We start from the raw sequence: 8,117 nt of genomic DNA on the forward strand, positions 1-8,117 counted from the left end.
ATATATATATATATATATATATATATATATATACACAGTTGTAGTGTAACAACGGGCTTCTTTCAGTTTCCATCTAACAAATCCACTCACAAGGCTTTGGTTGGCTTGAGGCTATACTAAAAGACACCTGCCCAAGGTGCCACACAGTGAAACTGAACCTGGAACCATGTGGTTGGGAAGCAAGCTTCTTACCGCACAGCCACTTTAGTTTCCACCTACTAGATATATATATATATATATATATATATACATACATAGATACATACACCACACTGTCCCAGGGTGTATATTCATGTAATCAGGGACCACATGTGAACTTGTAGTCTCACTGAAACACAGAACATGAACTCTTCACCCCAGCATTTGTGAGGAACAAGGTGGACTTATTGCATGGAGATGGCTCAACCTACCCTTGATGAATGCTGCAACAAGGACAAGTAGTAATATAAACAACAGTATGAAACAATATAAAACAACAGTTTATGTGTTGATGTTCATTCAGTGATTCATGTGTAAGAAAATATGTTATACAAGATGACTGTAGCATGAAAAAAAAAAGAGACAAAAATTAAGATGCTTTTATGGGAGGTGGTGGACATAATTTAGTTCTTCAGTACTTCTTCAACTATGCAGTTCTTTAACTGTGAGTTTCATTCAAAGCAGAAACTCTGTTGCTGCAGAAGCTGCATTCATTTGTAATTGTAAACAAAATAAGCTGCAATAGCTTGCAACTGTAAACTGTAACAGCTTGCAATTGTAAGCTGCAATGACTTGTAACTGTAAGCTGTGTAATGTGCAATGGGACGTGTCCTGCAGCAGTAGTGCATCTGTACGTCAATGCCAATGCAGCTTGCCAAAGCTGCGTAGTATGTTGTTGTTGTTGTTGGCACTCCGTCGCTCACGACGTCGGGGGTTCCAGTTGATCCGATCAACGGAACAGCCTGCTTGTGAAATTAACGTGCAAGTGGCTGAGCACTCCACAGACATGTGTACCCTTAACGTAGTTCTCGGGGATATTCAGCGTGACACAGAGTGTGACAAGGCTGACCCTTTGAATTACAGGCACAACAGAAACAGGAAGTAAGAGTGAGAGAAAGTTGTGGTGGAAGAGTACAGCAGGGTTCGCCACCATCCCCTGCCGGAGCCTCATGCAGCTTAACGTGCTTTCGCTCAATAAACACTCACAACGCCCGGTCTGGGAATCGAAACCGTGATCCTATGACCACGAGTCTGCTGCCCTAACCACTGGGCCATTGCGCCTCCACTGCGTAGTATGTACAAAGAAATGAAAGATATAACAGCTGTATAAAGCAAAACAAGCTGCAGTTAGTTACTGGTGCAATGGTTACTGCATTGACTGCTGTAGGTACAAGCTCCACTGTGAGCTTAGTAAAAGCCTGATGCTAACTAACTTAGGCCTATCATGTGGAGAAATGAAATAGTGAATCGACTCTTTCTTTCATAGTATTGGAATAGTCGACAAGGCGGTGAGCTGGTAGAAATGTTGGCATGCCAGGCAAAATGCTTAGTGGCATTTTGTCTGTCTTTACATTCTGAGTTCAAATTCCACCAAGGTCGACTTAGCCTTTCATCCTTTCGGGGTCGATAAATTAAGTACCAGTTGCATACTGAGGTCGATCGAATCGACTGGCCCCCTCCCCAAACATTTCTGGCCTTGTGCCTAGAGTAGAAAAAAAATATTGGAATAGTCGACAGTTTTAATCAGGCCACCTTAGTGAATAATTTAATCCCCTTTGTTCAAAAATATTATATCAGCAAATTCAGGTTCAAATCTCAGTAAAGGTAGTTTCGGGATAGATATTTCAAACATCTCAACAAAAAAAATCATATACCAGGTAACAGAAGACTTAATTACATGTAGTGTTACTAATGATAATGTTGGTTGGATGGGTCACTTATTGAAAATGAAGATTTTAATAAATTTAAGCATGAAGTTAAATTTTATGGTTTAAGTTCAAATTACTGTCACCACTGAATAATCGGTTACAAAAAGGCAAAGTAAAGTTACTCTCTTGAATCATACCAACTCACAAGGGCTGGTTTCCCGGTTTCCTGGCACACATATTCCTCACCTGGATGGGACACTGGTCCATCACAGGATTACTCATTTTTGCCAGATTTGTGGACTGGAGCAATATGAAATGAAGTGTTTTTGCTTAAAAACACAGTGAATCGCTTGGTCCAGGAATTGAAACCACAGTCTTACAATCATGAGTCCAATACCCTAACCACTGAACCACACACCTTCACAACTGGAGAAACAGTGCACAAATGTATTACTACCAATACAGATTTATGCTATGTGCAAATGGTTCCAGTTATCTTCATTATTCAAGAATACTTTTGTGATATGTATTCTAAAATTGAAGGAACAAGATTACAGTGGATAAGATCAAGTAATTAAAAGAAACAAACTCTTTTATGATTGTACAGACTCTGAAACGATGAATATTGGCAAAAGAACAGATATCTCCAGCATCATTAAGAGGCTTAGACTATAAATGTATGAACATTAAGAAAACTGGATTAAAAAAAATTTTTTTCGTTACTTTCCAACAAATTATAGAGAACTGTGCCTTGAGAAAAGAACAGCAGATAAAGTAGCTCTAACTCTTTGAACCCTAACCCACAGGAATTGAATGCACCACCCTAAGCTCTCAGCGAGCTTCACTGGAAATTTTAAATTTTAGAAATCGAAATCGAACTGAATCTGACGACTGGCAACCATGCCAACCTCTCCTTCATTGGACACTAAACTCTGCTTGCGAAGACCCGTTGGGGTAAGTGAAATAGTAATTGAACCATACTCGATGAATGGCGCCTGCGCCAGTGGACCACTAACAGCACTGTCGGGCGTGTTCATTGCCAGAGCAGCTGTCTGGATTCTGTGCTAGTGGCCCGTAAATAGCACCATTTGAGCGTAATCGTTACCAGCGTTGCCTTCTAGCACTTGTGCTGGTGGCATGTTAGAAAATCATTCGAGCGAGGTTGTTGCCAGTGCTGCTGGACTGGCTCTCGTGCAGGTGGAACGTAAAAGCACCCACTACACTCCCGGAGTGGTTGGCGTTAGGAAGGGCATCCAGCTGTAGAAACTCTGCCAGATCAGATTGGAGCCTGGTGCAGCCATCCGGTTCGCCAGTCCTCAGTCAAATCGTCCAACCCATGCTAGCATGGAAAGCGGATGTTAAACGACGATGATGCTGAAAGACATGTTTGTTTCACAACACAAGGTTACAAAATGGTGAGAAATGAAGACATATCGAGTAATGGTAGACCAGCATTTTGGGAATATATGGCTTTGGCATAGTGCCGGTGCACCAACATTTTGGGTTTTAAGGGTTAAGAAATAGGGTCATCCATATAAAGACACTTCAAAATTTATTGTGCATGTTAAAAAAGGATGATTGAATCTCTCTTGTATAGAAATAACATATACTATTCCTACACAAGAGAGATTCAGTTATTCCCTTCTGAAGTGGACTGATCTGAATTAAAAACTCTTTCAATAATATAAAGGAAAGAGTTCATTCATTCTTTCACTTCTTCACACGTAATTATCCATTGAAGTTTTACTGTCAGCTCATGATGTTTTTTTTTTTACCAACAGCTATCAGTGCAGTTGTGGAGGTGCAATGGCCCAGTGGTTATGGCAGTGGACTCGCGGTCATAGGATCGCGGTTTCGATTCTCAGACCAGGCGTTGTGAGTGTTTATTGAGCGAAAACACCTAAAGCTCCACGAGGCTCCGGCAGGGGATGGTGGTGAACCCTGCTGTACTCTTTCACCACAACTTTCTCTCACTCTTACTTCCTGTTTCTGTTGTGCCTGTAATTCAAAGAGCCAGCCTTGTCACACTCTGTGTCATGTTGAATATCCCCGAGAACTACATTAAGGGTACACGTGTCTGTGGAGTGCTCAGCCACTTGCACGTTAATTTCACAAGCAGGCTGTTCCGTTGATCGGATCAACTGGAACCCTCGACGTCGTAAGCGACGGAGTGCCAACAACAACAACAACAACATCAGTACAGTAACTATAACATCAACAGCTAACCACAGCTTGTTTTGGAGAAATTGCAGAGAATATATATGTACTCCTGGGTTCCAGTGACAAGGGCTGTTTCATTGTCATATGTCAATCATATTTTAAAAAAGGGTTATAAGTTAGAACTAGAAGAATACAATAGGATTGTATTGGCAGAACTAGTGAGTTTGTATATGCATAACTAGTGCAGTAACATGTCCAAGATTATTTCATACCATAACAAAATGTATGCTACATGATTTATTTGAGAAAGAAGACTTTAGTGCACCATGCATGGCTGATGGTAAAAGTCAAAATTTTTTGGCAACTACTGTCCAAAATGCTAACAACTATCCAAATTCAGATTTGAACCATAATAATGGTCGGGATAATAATTTCAATGTGAATTGGGATAACTGAGTACCGTATATTCTGCATTTAAATGCTAATTACAATGACTGATGTTGTGTATGAATAGGTGAAACTGCGAGATAAGTAAAAATATATAAGTAAATATATTCACCAAGGTCATAACATTGTAACAGTGACTATTAGAGGAGAAATTGATGCTCAAGGATAAGAAGCAATAAACAGATGAAATTGATAATTATATTAATGGCCACTATAATTTCAGTCTCCAAAACAGTGAGAAAAATGCTGGAGTTTAAATTAAAATGTTGGCAGCATCTACCTGTGGAATCTACTGGAAGGATAATTATGTTTGTTTCAATGGCAACGAAGAAACTGGACAACTCAGCTCTAACCAATTTCCCAGAGAATTTACATAAGATGGAAGCAAGGAAATGTAAAATGATAGAAAGATTAACACCCACATGATCAGACCATGTATCTTTGATTCTCCAAAAATGACAATGTATAGAAGGAAGTGGAGGTGATGTTACCTGGTTAGGGAGAACGTGAATGACAGGTCGTTGAAATGGTAATGGTAAGAGAGTGATGGATGCTAAGAAAAGAGTGACCCCAAAGAGAGAAAGGGATAAAGGCCAGCACAAGCAATTCATTGGATATTGCTAGGGTTGATACAATTCCTTGTTGCTCAGGCATTGTGAAGGGAAAGAAACACTGGTGGCAACTACGTTTGCTGGTAAGAGAGAGCATGAGTGATGGGTAGTCATAGAAATGGTCAGTTTTAGATGTGTAAAAGATAACATGGTGTCGTGAATAGGTGATGAAAAGAGGAGAGGATATTGAATGGGAGATGGAGATTTCATATGAACAAAATGGGTAAAAGGCCCAGTTAAAGATATACATGGTGGCACATAAAATATACCATTTTGAGCATGGCTGTTGCCAGTACTGCCAGACTGGCCTTCATGCTGGTGGCACGTAAAAGCACCCACTACACTCTCTGAGTGGTTGGCGTTAGGAAGGGCATCCAGCTGTAGAAACTGCCAAATCAAATTGGAGCCTGGTGTAGCCATTCGATCTCACCAGTCCTCAGTCAAATCGTCCAACCCATGCTAGCATGGAAAGCGGACGTTAAACGATGATGATGATGATGATGATGATATACTATAATCTCGATCATTATTCCTATTTTAACATTTGTTTCCCCAAGCTTTCATAGGTGGCTGAGTTTTTCTTGAGTCTTGCCAATCTTCATAATCAATTAGCGCCTCCTTTGTGAGAATCAATATTTTGAGATCACTCTTCACCACTTTGTTCTAAGTTTTCCTTCCTCAGGTTCCATTTACATTGAGCAACTGGTACTTCTTGATGGAGCAGTCTTTCTCTGTATGAATTACATACCTGTACCAGCACAATTCTCTCTTGCATATTATGTATGACTCCTCTTGTATTTATCTTCTCTCATTTTCTTTGCAGTCTATCATTTATGCACACATCCAGCAAAACACACTTAATTCATTTCTTTTTAGTTTTTACAAATCTTCTGCATTTAAGGACTGCCTCTCAATTCACTCATAAACATTGTTTCTGTCTTCTTTTAAACATAAGCTATATACAATATCATGCCTGACAATGTATTGACTGAGCTACCTGTGGACGTACCATTAATATGAGAAATCTTAGCTTCTAGTTTAGAGACTTGAAATTGCGGGGTCATCTTGTATAGCTACACACTTTACAGCGGACACGAGATTCAATTGTTTAAATGGTCTTACAACTTTATTTCATCTTCTATATATAAAATCTCTTTCTACACACACACACACACATATATGGCGCAGGCTTCTTTCAGTTTCTGTCTACCAAATCCACCCACAAGGCTTTGTTTGGCCTGAGGCTATAGTAGGTGCCACACAGTGGGATTGAACCTGGAACCATGTGGTTAGGAAGCAAGCTTCTTACCACGCAGCCACGCTTACACACAGACAGACAGACAGACACACACACACACACAACAGAAAACAGTCTGTGGGACACTGATGAGGTAAAGTGCATGATTACATAATGTTTCAACGACTGTTATGTAATTATTTCGGCATTTTCATGAAACGCGTGTATGTCCCATAAAGCATTGAATATCACACCTCTTTTCTGCTTAATATTGTCATTTCTCTAACTTGTCTCGTACTCCGAACACTAACCCTATTCCGAGGCAATGTACCGCGTCACACTACACTGGATACTTAAGTGGAGTGCGGAACTCACTATTGAGGTCCATTTTTGGTAGTGTCGTACTTTTCAGTGCCCCTTAAATACACAGTACGCCGATCTCATCGGGGTTTAAAGGCCTGTGAAACCTCTGTGATACACATCCATCTTCGAAAACAAACAAAAGAAAAAATAAGGGCGAAGGTAAAGAATACGCACACCGGGGGGGTTAGGGTTACGTCGAAAACGGGTGGTGTGCGCATTATTTACCTCCGCCAAAATAAGGACACGCAAAGAAATAACACCAATTAGCACCAATATGCGTTAGCCCCCGACCCAACATTAGGGACCTTTTCAGCTTCTCATGAAAGTTAATTGCAGAGTAAGAATTATTAAGCTTCAATCGAATCTACTGCACTAATACTGCTATGGCTATCGCGAGTACCACCAGAATAAGCTAATGTGTGTTTGCTAAAGTTGCCAGAAATAGTAGTCAAATCTCACACAAATCATGTCTGTTTTATAAAAGGAAGGACACGCTCTTCAATGTAGTCCTAAGTATATATGATGGAATGGGATGTTCGTAACAGGAATGTTTTCACGATAGCTTTGATTGATGAGAACTGACATGGCGCTCAGCAATTGTAACAGCAACAACAAATATGAACAAACTGGACAGTGGAGACCAAACATACTTGGTATCGCTCTGTGAAACCCTACACGATAAACCCCTGGTTTGGCATTGAAGGCTGTGAGGTCCTCAAATCAGTTATAGACTTGTCAATCTAAACAAACCAAATCACATATTAATACATATTAAACGTTGGCCCTCTCGAACTCCCTGCTCTCTTCATGCTTTTCCTGTAAGTGTCTAAGACCTTAACATCAATCTCAACGGTCCCAAGAAGGCTTGAAGAAGACCAGAAGGCCCAAGAAGTAAAAATAAATAAATAAATAAAATAATTAAACAAGGTTGATTACGTAAGTATATTAGCTCAGCTGTAAATATCTGTGTAATGTTATGATAGATATGTATATATAATGCATAAACATATACATGGTTAAGGGTCTACAGTACATTTTTGTTCAAAAATAAATTCTTGAATTAAGAAGAGAAAAATAAAAATAAATAAAAACTATTGATAATTAAAGATGTTCTAACCATGACAATCACGTAATTTTTTTTTTCAGATATAGTTGTTCTTTTTTAAGGTACAATCTGATTTTAGGGAGATTTAGCTGCTATTTCAAACAGATTGTGAGGTAGCATAGAAGCTCACTCGATGGCTTTGTTATAGAATTGGTTAGTCTCAAAATATGCAACTACTAAAATCAGACGTATCAAAGAGGAAGTCTCTAACGTTGTTGCTAGATACATTTACCAGAAAAACAACCAAATTTCACAACCATCTTAAAAAAAACAAAGGACACATTCGATATACACATATATGAATATATATATATATATATATATATATATATATATATATATATATA

The 8,117-nt window shown here is 39.2% G+C and overlaps 1 protein-coding gene across 1 annotated transcript in view; it reads right to left on the reverse strand.

Annotated features, from left to right (window-relative positions):
- The window catches only part of LOC106876708 (ankyrin repeat and SOCS box protein 8), a 30,014-nt gene that overhangs the window by 20,648 nt on the left and 1,249 nt on the right, over positions 1–8,117 (reverse strand). The window lies entirely within an intron of this gene.

Source organism: Octopus bimaculoides, chromosome 11, assembly GCF_001194135.2.
Source record: "Octopus bimaculoides isolate UCB-OBI-ISO-001 chromosome 11, ASM119413v2, whole genome shotgun sequence".
NCBI lineage: Eukaryota > Metazoa > Mollusca > Cephalopoda > Octopoda > Octopodidae > Octopus > Octopus bimaculoides.